This window comes from Dasypus novemcinctus, chromosome 15 (genome assembly GCF_030445035.2).
Source record: "Dasypus novemcinctus isolate mDasNov1 chromosome 15, mDasNov1.1.hap2, whole genome shotgun sequence".
Taxonomy (NCBI): domain Eukaryota; kingdom Metazoa; phylum Chordata; class Mammalia; order Cingulata; family Dasypodidae; genus Dasypus; species Dasypus novemcinctus.
The window spans coordinates 99,440,131-99,456,810 of NC_080687.1; the positions used below are offsets into that span (position 1 = coordinate 99,440,131).

General features: G+C 41.7%; 1 protein-coding gene and 1 long non-coding RNA gene across 7 annotated transcripts in view; both read right to left on the reverse strand.

The window, feature by feature from the left end:
* The window catches only part of LOC139436503 (uncharacterized), a 43,721-nt gene extending 42,438 nt beyond the window's left edge, over positions 1 to 1,283 (reverse strand). The window contains exon 1 of the long non-coding RNA XR_011645765.1: positions 1,040 to 1,283. This is a non-coding gene — a long non-coding RNA (uncharacterized lncRNA). The remainder of the gene's footprint in view (positions 1 to 1,039) is intronic.
* Positions 1 to 16,680, reverse strand: part of CAB39L (calcium binding protein 39 like) — a 428,008-nt gene that overhangs the window by 281,797 nt on the left and 129,531 nt on the right. The gene's annotated exons all lie outside the window — the stretch shown is intronic.

The window sequence follows — 16,680 nt, forward strand, 5'->3', positions numbered from 1 at the left end:
ACTTCTTTTCTCTCAGATAAAGGCTGAAGAAATGCATTCTGCTCTCCACTTTTCAGTGTAGGCTTTAAAATAGAAGTCTACCATCTTCCCTTCCTCTACTCTATCATACTTTAGAGCAGGAGGGACTACAGAAATTCCAGCTCTGGGTACATATGGGCAGAGGAGCCATAGAGAGGCTGCTCAGGACCATGTTTGCCTCCCAGCCTGAATAAACATGGTCTCATACTCAATGACCCTTTCATGAGTGCCAAACCCAAGAGTGGGCAGAAGCTGCTCTATGAGTGGCATATCTGTGGGCGTATGAGTGTAGTAACCTGATACTCTGAACCAAGAGTGGAATGGGGTGGTAAAGAAATATCTTTCCTTTCTGTTTCTTGCCTCCAATAGGAGGAGGACAGGGGAAAAGGAGAGCAGAGAGAAGGATTTAGCAAGTCTGAGAGAGGGAAGGGACATGCAATTCTAGGCTTGAATGAGGGATCTCTACATATCTTCAAGTATTTGTAGCCCAGAACATTTAAATTGACCTTCAGTCTGGGTCATATTTCCCCCACCCTCACTCCAAAACAGCCCAGTCCTGAATGAGGAAAGACAGAATACTTTCCTGAAGAGAGTGCCATTTTACATTTTAGAAAATAGAAAATGTTCAGTGCAACATATTATTTGTACATATTGGGGGTGGGGGAGTAATGGTTATGGTAGACCCTCCAGTGGTCAGGGGGAAATAGGGTAGAAGCTGCTTAAGGATCTATTGTGTGTATGTGGTGTTAATCTGTCTGGGAAATGAAATTTGAACTCAACAATAAGGTCTCCCCCTGATGGGCATTTGGAGATGGGAAGCCCACAACATGGAGATTCTTCATTGTCTATGGGGCAGCCACCTAGTACCTGGGGGAAAAGGTAGACAACAAATGAGGGAAAGGTTGGGGGTAGAATGAATGGGATAAGAAGAAAAAGAATGACCCAGCTGGTGGGAAGGAATGGAAACATCCCATTATTCCTATTCACGATCCACCAACACACAACCTGACCCACTCCTTACCTCTCTGAGGTCAATCTGAGCACCATAGAACAGTGGGACAGCTCAGAGGAAGTATGCATGAGCTTTTCTGTAATCATGAAGGCAACATCTGCAGGAAAGTTGTCTGGTGAGGCAAATTCTTTGAGGAAAGTGAGCTTGGTATCTCCCTCTAATCAGATTTTATGACAATAGGCAGGATCTTGTCCTCAGTGTTCACTGTTCATCAATCACGTGTTTAGAGGAGCTACGGTAGATCTTTTCCAGGGACACCTGCAAATCATGTACTATGGGTGAGTCAAGCATGTTCTACAAAAGTTTCAGTGAAACAGGGATTTGCCCTGAGCCTCTGACAGCCTACTGAAGTGAAGGCAGCCAAAGTCCCAAATGGGGACTCGTCCATGTCACTGAGGTCTAAGCTACTGAAGGGCCAAGTATAGCAGCTGCTCACAAAGAAAGTATCAAAAGGGTTAGAGCTATTAAAGAAGAAGGCAAATGTGGCAGTGGAGGTACCATGAAAGGAGAGTAGCAAGAGGAGCCACCTGCTATACTGTTTTTCTTCAGGCCTAGAGAAAGGACAAGTTGGACATAGTATGGCTTATCCTAGCTCTACTCTAGTCTCTTCATCCTACCCCAGCTCTCATATAAAACACCCAAAGAAGCAATATTTAGTTCCCAAAGAGAGGCCTTGTGCATGGCTTTTTTGTTCCTTGGCCCAAGACCAACGTTCTACATTGTTCTACAGCCCTGTTCTACAGCCCTATCCAGGCTCTCCCTGGGAAGATTATTTAACTGGGTGTTCCTGAAAAGGAAGAGATGGAGGGCACGTTGTGTTGAAAGAGGGGAGGGAAGAAGTTGCCCAATGTTAACAGTAGCTTCACATACTTGAAGAAAAGTATATGGTGAAGAGGACCTTAAGGGGCAAGGTGGAAGTCCTTCTAGGGTAGAATTCTCTTAGGAAGCAGCAGGGCTTCTTAAGGGGTGAGCTAATGTGTTTGCTGAGGAGAATATACAGCACTAAAGCCATGACAGGTGCATCAAAAGATGCCGGTGCTCACCCTTGACAGGGAGACTATACAGGCCCTGAATTTGAATGGGCCATTGAGCCTGTTCAGTGAGCATCCCCATGGCAACTAGTGTTTTTATGAGCAAATTCTTTCTGGTATTTCTCAAGTACATTCACATAGTTTTCCTAATGCTCAAGATAAACCAGTTGAGAAATTGGAAAGAAAGGAAAAGTGTATTAAAATTCTCCTGAAAAAAATTAAACCTTAATAATCTACACAGAGAAGTAACTGGTTGGAAAGAATCCACTGAGATCAAATCAAAAGAAAGAGCAGGTAACATTGACAAACAGAGTCAAAGGTTAACATCAACATTTCTGGAAACTGTGACAGGAGCAGTGGGAGAGAAGAGGACACAATCTAATCAATCAGTCTTCTTTGTAGGTGTTTCCATGTTAATAAATATGTGTTGGGACCATGTCTGCTAATAACAGTGAGTCATTCTTGAAAGCATAATAAATGTCTTTTAAAACTTACCCTGATTTAATTAATTTTCCCTGAAAGTTGATTGTACATTAGACTTTTGTCAAAAAATAAAAACCTGACAAGTAAAAATGATCAAGAAACAGATATTCAAGCTAAAGTGCATTTGAAATATAATAGTGCATTTTGGCCTTATAATATTCATGTGGTCTTAGAGTAAAACACAAAAATTCATGCAACAGGGAAAATTGGTGTCATGAGGACATTTCCTCCAGTCTTCCTAGAAAAAATACTGAGAATAAGCTCTTTTCTTTTTGTTTGCTGTCATAATAAAAGTATTCTTGCTTTTGACTGGCTTTCCCAAACTTTTCCAATTCTTTTTAATGAAAAATCATTCTTCAATAGTGAAAAGTACAGGTAAAGTTAAATGATCAAATGGATTACATAAACTATCTCTGTAACCAAAAATGGCAGGTGGAGTTGGAATAGTAATTAGTTGACATTAGTATACTTGTATGAAATAAAACTTGTTCAGAAACCACAAAGCTTAAGAACAGTCTGTATGAAAGCTAGTAGGTGCTCCAGAAAATGGATATAGTATACAGAATGTGAGGATATATATACAGAATTCACACCTAAGATATAAAAAAGAGACAGGGTTCTTAGACAAACAGTAAGTGAATACAAAATGTTTTCCACATATGAGCAATTTTTAAAAGACATGCCCATATAAAAACATGTCATTCCTGGACTCCAAAGAGATATCTGTTGACATGGCTGAACAAAGATGAAACTGAGCTAAACACTAAGAACCCAGAAAGAATCTGTCCAACTCGTCTTCCTATCAGTGTACACTGGTCACAGGCAGAATGCTCTTGGAAAGCATGGCTGATTGGTTGATGGTGCTTGGTAAGTGAATGAGAAAACCCAGATTATTAAGTAAGCTTGGAAGTTTAACTCTTCCCCATGTCTGTTTTCCTACACAGGTCAGTCCTATACATGAGAAAGAATTCCAAGTTTTCTCACTCAGAATCAACCCTGTCATTAGCAATTCATGCTTCATGCCCCATGGGTTTCTACTGCACTGTTACAGATACTCCTAAAAGAAATATATAATAGAATATAACTCCTGACCTAGAAAAGAAAAGAGGCAAACCAGTAAATCATGTTCAGTACACATAACTCACAGAGAAATACTGAAGTTAATGACTTTTCTCCTTTCTACTGCAATAGAAATGCCTTGCTATTGGTAGGTAAAGAAGACTCCAGAGAAAGACCATCAAGAAGTGAAAGGGAACATGGTGACCTAAGACAGCCCCTGGAAAAGTCATCCTCAGAATCATTTGATAAAGGACAAATCCCACTTGCTTAGAACTTTGGAGGATGGTAGAGAATGAATAGAATAAAAAGAAAAATACAAATGCAGGTAGGAAATTTCCATCCCAGAACTGCCAGTCTGTTCCCCTCCCCCTCACTGGGTCCCACATACCTTGGAAGTCTCACAGAGGCAGCAGCCAGGTCCCTCTGCCACAGACACAGAATACAGAGCCACTCATGACAGCAAAATAGAACCCTGCACATGTCCAGGCACAGGGACCCCAGTTCAGAGAGACCCAGGCAGAATACAAGCTGCTAATTTGTGCTGCATACAGAAAGTTGTAGGGGGGGCGGGGGTACAAAAAGAGAGACCGAGGCAGAACAACTCACAAGAGGTGCCCTTACTAAATCCAGTTTCTGTTGGCTGGACCACCTAAAGCTGAATGGACTTCTGGAGTGGTCCATTTTCTAGATTGACTCCAACTAGCTCCCAGGAACAGGGGAAGAAACTGGAGGCAGAAGAGACTTGAAGAAAAAAAGGGGAGGGGGATGTTTTAAACTGAATCCTACTAACAAAATTTGTTGTTAATGGGGAAAAGTGTGAGAGAGGGAGGAAGTGGGATATATGGCAATCCCCTATATTTTCAATATAACATTTAGTCTAAAGCTTCATTTAAAAATAACTTTTTAAATTAAAAGATGACTATACAGAAAAAGTGGTTGCAATAATAGAGAAACAAAAAAAGATAAGACATATAAAAACCAAGGGACAAAATGGCTAAAGTAAGTACTGCTTCTACAATAATGACACTGAAAGTTAAATGGATTAAACTCTCCAGTCAAAAGACACAGGTTGACAGAATGGATAAAAAAGGATGATCCAACTATATGTTGTTTAGAAGAGACTCACCTAAGACCCAAGAACAAAAAAGGCTGAAAGTAAAAGAACGGAAAAAGATATTTCATGCAAATAGTAATAAAAAACAGCTGGGATAGTTATACCAATATTGAACAAAATACACTTTATCAAAAGCAGTTACAAGAAACAAAGTAGGGGGAAGTGGCCTTGACCCAGTGGTTAGGGCATCCATCTACCACACGGGAGGTCTGAGGATCAAATCCCGGGCCTCCTTGACCCATGTGGAATTGGCCCATGCTCAGTGCTGATGTGCACAAGGAGTGCCCTGCCACGCAGGGGTGTCCCCTGCATAGGGGAGCCCCACACATAAGGAATGTGCCCCATAAAGAGAGCTGCCCAGTGCAAAGAAAGTGCAGCCTGCCTAAGAATGGCACCGCCCACACAGAGAGCTGGCAAAACAAGATGACACAACAAAAAGAAACACAGATTCCCATGCCACTGACAACAACAGAAGTGGACAAAGAAGACACAGCAAATAGACACAGAGAACAACCGGGGCAGGGGTGGAGGGGAAGAAATAAATAAATCTTTAAAACTAAAAACAAACAAAGTAGGACACTATATGTTAATAAAAGGGGCAGGTCATGAAGAACTAAAAATCATAAATATTTATGTCCCCAAATACATGAGGCAAGCTCTAAGAAAACTGAAGGGAGAAGTAGACACCTCTACAATAAAAGTTGAAGACTTCAATGCACCATTCTTATCACTAGATAGAACATCTATACAGAGGGTCAATAAGGAAACAGAGAACTCAAATAACATGTTAAATGAACTAGAATTAACAGACATATATAGAACGTTGCACTCTAATACATTCTTCTCAAGTGCACATGGGTCAGTCTCCAGAATAGACCACATGTAGGGTCAGAAAACAAATCTCAATAAATTTAGAAAGATTGAAATTGTAGAAACCATCTTCTCTGACTATAATGAAATCAACCTGGAAATCAATAACAGGCAGAGAATTGGAAAATCCACAAATGTATAGAAGTTAAAGAACACTCTCTTAAATAATCAGTGCGTCAAAGAAGAAATCACAAGGGAAATCAGTAACTATCTTGAGACAAATGAAAATAAGAACACAATGTATCAAAATGTATGGGAAGGAGAAGCAAATGAGGCTCAACCAGTTGCACACCTACCTAGTACATGGGAGGTCCCAGGTTCAGTCTGGTGCCTCCTAAAAAAGATGAGCAGATGTGCCCTGCATCAAAAACCACATGCTACAAGCCAGCAGACTCCACAGCCTGCGGCGAGCAGACCTCATGTGGGAGGTCCCAGATTCAGTTCCTGTATCTCCTGAAGAAGGCAAGCAAACAATGAGCAGACAGATGAGAGAATGATCTGGGGGGTGGGGAGGATGGATAGAGAAAAACCAAGTAAATAAATAAGTTTTTAATATTTTTTAAAATTTATTTTTAAAGGATACATAGATCACACAAAATATTACATTAAAAAATATAGGATGTTCCCACGTACCCCACTCCCCACACTCCCCACATCAACAACTTCTTTCATTAGTGTGGTTCATTCATTGCATTTGATGAATACATTTTGGAGTACTGCTACATAGCATGGATTATAGTTTACACTGTAGTTTAACACTCTCTCCTAGTCCATTCAGTGGGTTATGGTACCATCTGTCCCTGCAATATCATTAAGGACAACTCCAAGTCCCGAAAATGCCCCAGTATCACACCTCTTTTTCCCTCTCCCTGACTTTGGCAACTCCTGTGGCCACTGTCTCCACATCAGTAATATAATTTCTTCCATTCCTGGAGTCACAATAATTCTATACTAGAATACTATGCAAGTCCACACTAATTCATACTTTATTCCTCCATTCTGAGGGCCCTGGGATGGTGATGCCCACTCCACCTCTCAACTGAGAGGGGGCTTCAATCCCATATGGCTTGTGGATGGGATTCTCGTGCCTGCAGATGTACACTCTCTCAGTTCCTCGGTGTGGCAGTTGTTAATCCTCATCTCCCTGTCAGCTGACCTGGGTAAGTCCAATGAACTGGACAGTAGGTGCTGCAACACCACTGAGGCTCAGGGCCCAGCTGGCACATGAACAGCACAGAGATTCAAGTCTCCTGGGCACACACCAACCCCAGCGCCAAACATATGTTCAGTAAAAGGGACAGAAGAGGCATGTGCAAAGAAGTCACATCTTAGTCCAATTCCATCACACTCAGGAGCACAAATTCCAACGTAGGGCCCATTGGCAAGGCACCAAACTCTAGAGTCATCTGCCATGACCATAGGGTCTGGGTGTCTCTGTAGACCTCAGGAGCACCCCTACCTGGGATTGTATCTACTTTGGCTCTCTCTGAGATCCTGCTGAGATGTGCGTGGGACCCCTATGATGACCTCCCAACTCATTTTGAAGTCTCTTAGCCACATAAACTCATTTGTCTGTACCATTTCCCCCTTTTATTCAAGGTCTTTTTCTAGTTGCATCACCAGCCGGTGCTTGGTAGTAATCCCTCGGTGCCAGGGACTCTCATCCCCGGGAGTCATGTCCATGCTGGGAGGAAGGTAATGCTGAGTTTGGTTTAGAAAGAGACCATATTTGAGCAACATGGAGGATCTCAGGAGGCAACTCTTAGGCACCCTACAACACTAGGCTATGTTGCAATTTCAAGAGCCAAGGTTGATAAGCATAGCAGTCAATATCAAGGGTCCAACAATAGACCATCCTTCTTCACTAGTCATTGCCCCTATACTTAGGCGATTAATGCTGATCACTTAGAGAATGTGGCAGAGCTCCCCAGGATGGGAATTCAATATTCTTTAGGTTGTTGTGTGAATTTCTATTCACAGTGGCAATACCCCATGAACATCTGAACACATTTATATATCTTATATATGCCCACATGAACTTCCTCCCATGTATCCCCCATCACTGACATCCTGCACCAATGATCCTCCCGTGCCATAGTTGCAACCCTTCCGTGATCCAAAACTTCTTCAAAAATGAAGCCAAGAATATCACCATACAATTAATAGGAAAATGAAATAATAATGATAAGTTTAAACATCAGAAATAAAATACATAATAATTTAGAAAAGCTAAAATTAAAACAAAATTTACATTTTGGGATATTAAAAAAATAATGAAAAATATTTAAAAAAATTTTTTTTGACATTTTGCCTTTCATCACTGTAATATTTTTTGTCCTGTGTCGATTGGCATTTTCTTCCATTTCTCTCCCAGTATATAGATATATTTTTAATTTTGTTTTTGAAGAAGTTTTACGTCACTCTCTGGGGTACTCTGATATGTCCAACATCCTCCCCATTTTCCCCATTCCCATATTAATAACTTTTTACATGTGGATGGGTCTCCTCCCATTGATATAACACACTATGACAAAATGATCACTTGCACATTCTCTAGAAGACTGCCCCAGGTGTGCTCTTTCCCAAATGCTCCCCCCATCCAACACCCTGAACCAGTAACCCTTCCTTGTCATATTTCCAAAAGAGCTTTCTCAACATTATAGTTTCAACCACGTACCCACCAAACACCAGTGTTCACCCGCCCTCTCCCCCAGCCCTCCCCTCAGGTCCATGGACCATCCAACCCATCCAGGCATTGAAGGACAAATATTACATGACCTCTCTGATATGAATTTTGCAAATTGAGTAGACTCGGAGAACATCATTGATTTTTGAAGACTTTATGTTGAATGACCCAAGCCAGGCACTGAAGGACAAATATTACATGACCTCATTGATATGAAGTAAGCAAACTGAGCAGGCTCAGAGAATGAAATTTTGGAAGACAGGTTTACAGGAGACAGAAAGGAAGAAGGTTGGGAGTCAATGCCCATATGGGCAAAACCTACCATAAGGTGGAAGACTAGTTGTGCAGTAGATGAGCATGACAGTGGTGCAGTGATGCTACTGGGCTAGGCAATGCTGGTCTGTGAGGGGGGTAGTGGGGGGAGGGTAGGTTAGACTGTCCATGGAACTGGGGTGAGAGTTGGGAGAGGGAACAGATGAACTATGGGGATTTGTGGGTATGTGACTGGAATTACAATGCTGGGAATGCTCTCTTGTCAAAGATGGCAGGGGAGGGTTACTGGTTTAAAGTGTTGGATGTGGGCAGCACATGGGACAGGTCGTATCTAGGGCAGGCTTCTAGCGATTGCGCAGTGTTCACCTTCTCATAGAGTGTTGTATCAGGCGATGGAGACTCACATAACGAGTGGGAAGATGTTATACTCCCTGGGAACTTCTGAAATGATCTCATATAGGTGGGAGTCTCTTGAGAGCATAGGTAGTGCTAAAAGGGGGGGACAGGCCAGTATGTTAAGTCCTCAATGTTGCTGCAGGTAACTTCAAAGAGTTAATCTAGGTGGTTACCACGGGTCCTAAGGGTAGAGGGAGGGAGGAATAGAAGAGATGGAACATGGGACATTTTGGGGGTGATGGAATTGTTCTATAAGATCCAGAAAGGATGGAGAGAAACCATGTTAAACTTCATCAAAATATATAAAAGTGTACGGTCAAAATGTAAACCACAATGTAAATCATTGACCATGGTTAGTAGCAATGTTTCAATTTTTGTACATCAATTGTAACAAATGTACCAGCCACAAGAAAAATGTTATTAGTTGGGGAAAGGGGAAAGGGGAAAATAAGAGGACATTCAGTATATTCTGCATGTAACTTTTCTGTAACCTAAAAGTTCTTTGAAGACAAAATGAAAAAAACAAGACTTTGGCTGAATAAATGGAAGCAATAGTCACTGTGCAAACAAGACAACAAATCTTATATTGATGAAAACAATGTTAAAAAGTTTTTTAAATTTGTTTTTTTATATTATTTCAAACTTTTTATTAAAAAATTTTCATACTTTGTTATTTTTAAAACCATCTTTAGTATAACATTTTCTTATTAATTATATTTGGTTATTTTTTTTTGGCTTCAATTTTGAAGAAGTTTTGGATCACAGAAGGGTTACAACTGTGGCAGGGGAAAATCGTTGCTGTGGGGTGTCACACTTGGGGTATCCATGGGAGGAGGTTCACCTGGGACCTAAAAATAATGCACATGAACATGTTCCAATGTTCATGGGGCATTGTCACCATGGGTGGAGATCCACACAATAACCAAAGAAATATCAAATTCCCATCATGGAGAGCTCTGCCACATTCTCTAATGAGACAGCAAGAATGCCCTAAGTACAGAGGCAGTGACAACTGTGGAAGGTGGACCATTGATGGGCCCCTGATATTGATGACTGTACTTATGAACCTTTACTTTTGAAATTGAAAGTTATTATAGGGTGCCTAAGCATTCCCTCGTGAGAGACTCCACATGACTCAAATGTGGCCTCTCTCTAAGCCAAAACTCAGCATGTTAATGCATTACCTTCTTCCACTGTGGGACATGACTCCCAGGAATGAGCTTCCTTGGCACTGAGGGATTACTACCAAGAACCAACCAGCAATGCAACTGGAAAAATACATTGACCAAAAGGGGAAAGGGGAAAGACAAATGAGTTTATATGGCTGAGAGACTTCAAAGACATCCAGACACTATAGGTAGGGCAGGCAGCTCAGGAGTTTGCCATCCTGTCACTGGGCCCTATTTTGGAGTTTACGCTCCCCAGCATGATAGAGTTGGACTCGGTTGTGTTTTCCCTACATGACTCTGCTGCCCCTCTATTTGAACCTTTAGTTAGTATTAGAGTTGATAGTTGTATGTCCAAGGGACTTAAATCTTTAGGTTGTCCATATGCCAGTTTGCAAAACCTACTCTTCAGTTTTTTGGACTCACCTGGGACAACTAACAAGGAGATGATGACTGACAACCACCAAGTCAAGAAACAGAGAGAATCTGCAACTGCACCAAGAAAGTCCCAGCTGTCTGCCCTGTGGGATCTAAACCCACTCTCAGTTAGCAGTGGACTCAGAATCACCATCGCAGAATCCTCAAGACTGGGAAGTGAACAATGTTCTAAAGTAAACTTAGGCGGTGGACTTGGCCCAGCGGTTAGGGCATCCGTCTACAACATGGGAGGTCCGCGGTTCAAACTCCAGGCCTCCTTGACCCATGTGGAGCTGGCCCATGCGCAGTGCTGATGTGCACAAGGAGTGCCCTGCCACGCTGAGGTGTCCCCCACCTAGGGGAGCTCCATGTGCAAGGAGAGCGCCCCAAAAGGAGAGTTGCCTGGTGTGAAAGAAAGTGCAGCCTGTCCAGGAATGGTGCCACACACATGGAGAGCTGAAATAACAAGATGATGCAACAGAAAGAAACACAGATTCCTGTGCCACTGACAACAACAGAAGCGGACAAAGAAGACACAGCAAACAGACACAGAGAACAGACAACCGGGGGCGGGAGAGGGGAGAGAAATAATTAAATAAATAAATCTTTAACAAAAAAATAAACTTACAGTTGTTCTACTGTAGACTTGTTGTGATCCTAGCAATGGAAGAAGTTTTATCTTGGATGTGGAGGCAGTGGCCACTGGAGGTTCTTAGGGGAAGGAGAGGGGGAAATAGATGTAGTTTTGGGACATTTTTGAGACTCTGGAATTATCCTGAATGACACTACAATGACAGATACAGGCCATTGTGTGGAAGAGAGTGTAAACTGCAATGTAAACTTTATTCATTGCTTAGTGGCAATGCTCTAAGATGTGTTCATCAATTGAGGCAAATAATGTTGATTTGAGAAAACATGGGAAAGTGAGGGAGTGAGGCATATGGGGATCCCCTATATTTTTTGTGTAACATTTATGTAATCTAAGTTTCCTTTAAAAAATAAAAAAAGGTATATTAAAAAAAAAAAAAGAAGGGAGTGGAGGTGGCTCAAGCAATTAGGCACCTCCCTCCCATGTCAGAGGTCACAGATTCAGTTCCCAGTGCCTCCTAAAGAAACGAGAAGACAAACAGACATAGCAAGTGAAAAACAACAAGGGTGTAGGGAGAAATAAATAAAAATCAATCTTTTAAAAAAAGACATAGAATGATAGAATGAATTAAAAAATATGAGCTATTTATATGTTGTCAACAAGAGACCCAAACCTCAGATATAAGGACACAAGCAGGTTAAAAGTAAAAGGTTGGAAAAAGGTATTCCAAGCCAATGGTAATCAAAAAAGAGTTAGGTAACAATACTACTGTCAGAAAAAAAATAGATTTCAAATGCAAAACTGTTATAAAGGATGAAGAAGGTCATTATATATTACTAAAAAGGGCAATTCACCAAGAAGAAATAACTATACTAAATATTTATGCACCTAACCTTAGAGCCCAAAGATCCATGAGGCACACACTGGCAAAACTTAGAAGAAATAAATGTCTCTACAATAACAGATGGAGACTTCAATACACCACTCTCAGTATTGGATAGAACATATGGACAAAGGATAAATAAAGAAAAAGAAACATGAAAAATATGATAAATGAACTAGGCCAAATGGACACCTATAGAGTATTGCACGCCAAAACTTTCCAAGTGCTCATGGATCCTTCTCCAAGATAGACCATAGGTTGGGTCGCAAGAATAAGTTTCAATAAATTTAAAAAGACTGAAATTATGCAAAATACTTTCTCTGATCATAATGGAATGAAGCTGAAAACCAATAATGGAAGAAAAAAGAGAAAATTCATAAATACATGGAAATTCAACAACAAATGTTTAAATAATCAGTGGGCCAAAGAAGATATTGCAAGAGAATTCAGCAAATATCTTAAGAAGAGTGAAAATGAGAACATAACATATCAAAACCTATGGGGGAAAGTGGACTTGGCCCAATGGATAGAGCATCTGCCTACCACATGGGAGGTCCATGGTTCAAACCCGGGGCCTCCTTGACCCATGTGGTGCTGGCGCATGTGCATTGCTGATGCAGGGTGCAGGAGTGCCATGCCACACAGGGGTGTCTGCTGCAGAGAGGAGCCCCACGTGCAAGGAGTGCGCCCTGTAAGGAGAGCTGCCCAGCGTGAAAGAAAGTGCAGTCTGCCCAAGAATGGCACCGCATACACGGAGAGCTGATACAACAAGATGATGCAACAAAAAGAAACACAGATTCCTGGTGCTGCTGATAAGGATAGAAGTGGTCACAGAAGAACACACAGCAAATAGACAAGGGGGGAGAAGGGGAGAAAAATGAAAAATAAGTCTTTAAAAGAAAAAACCTATGAGACACTACAAAGGCTGTGATCAGAGGGAAATTTAGAGCCCTCAATGCTTACATTAAAAAAGAAAAAAGAAATAAAATTGAAGATCTGACTGCACACCTGGAGGAAGTGAAAAAGAACAGCAAACACATCCCAAAAGTAGCTAAAGGAAAGAAATAGTAAAGATCAGAATAGAAATAAATGAAATCGAGAACAAAAAAACCAAAACAAAACAGTAGAGAGAATCAACAAAACCAAAAGCTGGTTCTTTGAGAAGATCAATAAAATCGACAAGCCCCTAGCTAGAGTGACAAAACAACAACAACAACAACAGAGAATACACAAATATAATCACAAATGAGAGGGGGGACATTACCACTGATGCCACAGAAATAAAAAAGACCATAAGAGGATGATGTCAACAGTATGTAAACAAACTAGACAATGTAGAGAAGATGGACAGATTCCTAGAAACACACAAAGCTCAGACACTGATCCTGGAAGAAACAGAACACCTTAACAAACCAAGCACAAATGATGAGATTGAAACAGTTGCCAAAAACCTCCAAAAATGAAAATTCCAGGACCAGATGGCTTCATGGGTAAATACTACCAATCATGCAAAGAAGACTGAACAACAATTTTGCTCAAGCTCTTCCAAAAAAAATTGACAGGAATGAACACTACCAAACTCATTCTGTGGAGTCGATATGACCCTATTACCAAAGCCTGATAAAGATACCACAAAAAAAGAAAATTACAGACCAATTTCTTTTTTTTTAAGATTTATTTATTTATTTCTCTCCCCTCCCACCCTGGTTGTCTGTTCTCTGTGTCTATTTGCTGCGTCTTCTTTGTCTGCTTCTGTTGTCTTCAGCGGCACGGGAATCTGTGTGTATCTTTTTGTTGCATCATCTTGTTGCGTCAGCTCTCCATGTGTGTGGCACCATTCCTGGGCAGGCTGCACTTTTTTTCGCACTGGGCGGCTCTCCTTACAGGGTGCACTCCTTGTTTGGGGGGTTCCCCTCCATGGGGGACACCCCTGCATGGCACAGCACTCCTTGCGTGCATCAGCACTGCACATGGGCCAGCTCCACATGGGTCAAGGAGGCCCGGGGTTTGAACTGCGGAACTCCCATGTGGTAGGTGGACACCCTAACCACTGGGCCAAGTCTGCCACCACAGACCAATTTCTCTAATGAATATAGATGCAGAAATCCTCAACAGAATGTTTGACAACCAATTCTAAAAACACATTAAAAGAAGTAAACACCACTGTGATGGTTAGGCTAATGAGTCACCTTGGCCAGGTAATGTTGGTCAAGCAATTATGAAGATCATTGTAAAAGAAGGTGCATTTCATGGACATTAACCATCAGTGAGTTGATTGCATATATGGCTGATTACATCTACAATCAACTGAGGAGACTGCCATCAATTTATGACATATCATCCAAAGACTTGAAGGCCTTAAAAGGAGAAGTAATTTCAGCATTCAGGGAGAGAATTCCCATTTCTGCTCTAGACAGCCAGTACCTCCTGGGGAACTCATCCAGGACCTTCATCAAAGTCTCTGCTTTGCAATCTGCCCTATAGAATTTGAACTTGTGCATCTCCACAGTCCAGTGAGACAATTTTATAAAATCTCATACTATTTATAGATATCCACTATCAGTTCTATTTCCCTGGAGATCTCTAATACAGCTTTGTACTGGGAGTGGTTCTTCTAACAAAAGGATGATGATAAACAGATTCTTAAAAATGGGATTTCTGATCCCAATGAGATTTTTGCAACTGGCTCTCTACTTTGATTAGATTCAAGGGAATTAATGACTCTGTTTCCAATAATCAAGAGGCCGCTGACAGTCTGTGGTATCAGTTGGCAATAGAAATACATATCACCACTTGATATGACTACTTCCATGCTTGTAAGAGGCAAGGCTCTGGATGAGAGTGTTTTTACCACCTCAACAGAGGTTTGTGAAGTTAAAGGTACAATTGTTAGTGGAAGGCTCTGGGTTCTGGGCTTCTAGGTTCCTGGCTTATGTTGCATAAAAGAATTTAAGGATACACCATAAGGTAGGCAAGGAAGTAAAGAGTTTATTAAGAAACAAGAAAATGAGAAATGTACACAGCCTGAGGTATGGACTGTGGGCATGAAGCCCTAGGTCAGGCTTTTTAAAAGTCTTTCCTCCTCCCCCTCCATAATGTTGATGGAAGGGCCCAGCTGTTTGCTATTCTAAATGATTGCTTCACCTCAGGGAACCAATGCTGAGGCCTTTTGAGGGTACCCAGGGCTTTCCCTTGACCCTGAATAAGATTCTCATTCCAAATGGGATTCTCACAGCCAGGGTCTTACAGGATCCATCGGGAGGTTTCTGGGCAGGGTCTCACAGCTATGTGGCCTGCCAGCCATATCGTCTGCCAGCCGTGTTGTCCACCAGGTCTTCAGCTGTGGCCCAAGTCTTCCCTTTCCCTATATTAACCTGCCTCACAATGATCTTGGTTGGTTATTCCTAAAGTCACTAGATACACCTACAAAAGAAAAGGATGAGCTGACAGCTTCAAATTTGCAACTTAAATGGCACATGAATGATGTGAAAATTTCTATATGTGCCCTGAAAGAAAATCTTGTTTTGTGAAGTTGTAGACTTGAGATCTCTGAAAACCAGACTGAGTCTCATTGTGGGAGTAGCAGAGTTAAAAAGGAAAAGAAATCTAAACCTTACAGGGTGTCTGCTATTAAAGTGAGGGTATTGATGGAAAGGAGTAGAATCTTGAGGACTGAGATAGAGACATGGATTGATGATGATGGCAGCGGGGACATTGAAACCTTAAATTCTGCTGAGACTTTACCAGCTATACCTGTAATTGTCAGCCCTGAAGATACAGCCACCTGACCTCCTCCCTACCCTGGGGAGACAATCACCCAACCTCCAGTCTTCCCCGAGGAGTTGCAACCTCCTTCCCACCCTAAGGAGAGGAACATTCAATCTCCACCATGCCAAAGGACACAACCACCCAACCTCCAGCCTGCCCCAAGGAGTCTGCCATCAATCCCTACCTGAAGAGATTAGTCATATCTCACCAGATGAAACTGTAATGGAATGCCCTAAGGCAACTGGTTTGCAAGACACTTCTAATGCTTCACTACAACACCCCCACCACCCCTCTTTTCTTCCAGACCTTCAAAACAAGCCCTGAGAGGTGAAGTACAAAGTGAGGAAGTACACTATACTCCAAAAGAACTGAATGAGTTTTCCAATTTATATAGGCAGACATTGGGGGAGTATGTGTGAGAATGGATATTAAGAGTACAGGATGATGGTGGAAGGAATACAAAGTTGGATCAGGTGGAATGTATTGATGTGGGCCCACTAAGCAGAGGTTTTGGATTCAGTGTTTTTGCTCAAAGGGTTAGAAAGGGTTCCAACAGGTTGTTCAGGTGGCTGGCTACAACACAGATGGAAAAATCGCTGATACTGCCTGAGGTCAGGATGCCAGAATTGCCCTGGTATATTGTAGATGAGGAGATCTAAAGGCTTAGAGAGATTTGACTATTACAATAGATTTACTAAGACCTGCCCTCTTACCCCAGGAATGTCCAGAGGACACACCTTTCACCAGGACTGTTAGGAATAAATTTGTTAGTCTAACTACATCTTCCCTGAAGATCTCTGTGGTTGCTCCTCTGTAGGACAGATATTACCATGGTAACTGCTGCCATAGAACTAGGATGCTTAAAAACTATGGGGATGATCAGATCCTGGACCAGCAGAAGCCAAGTGGCAGCAC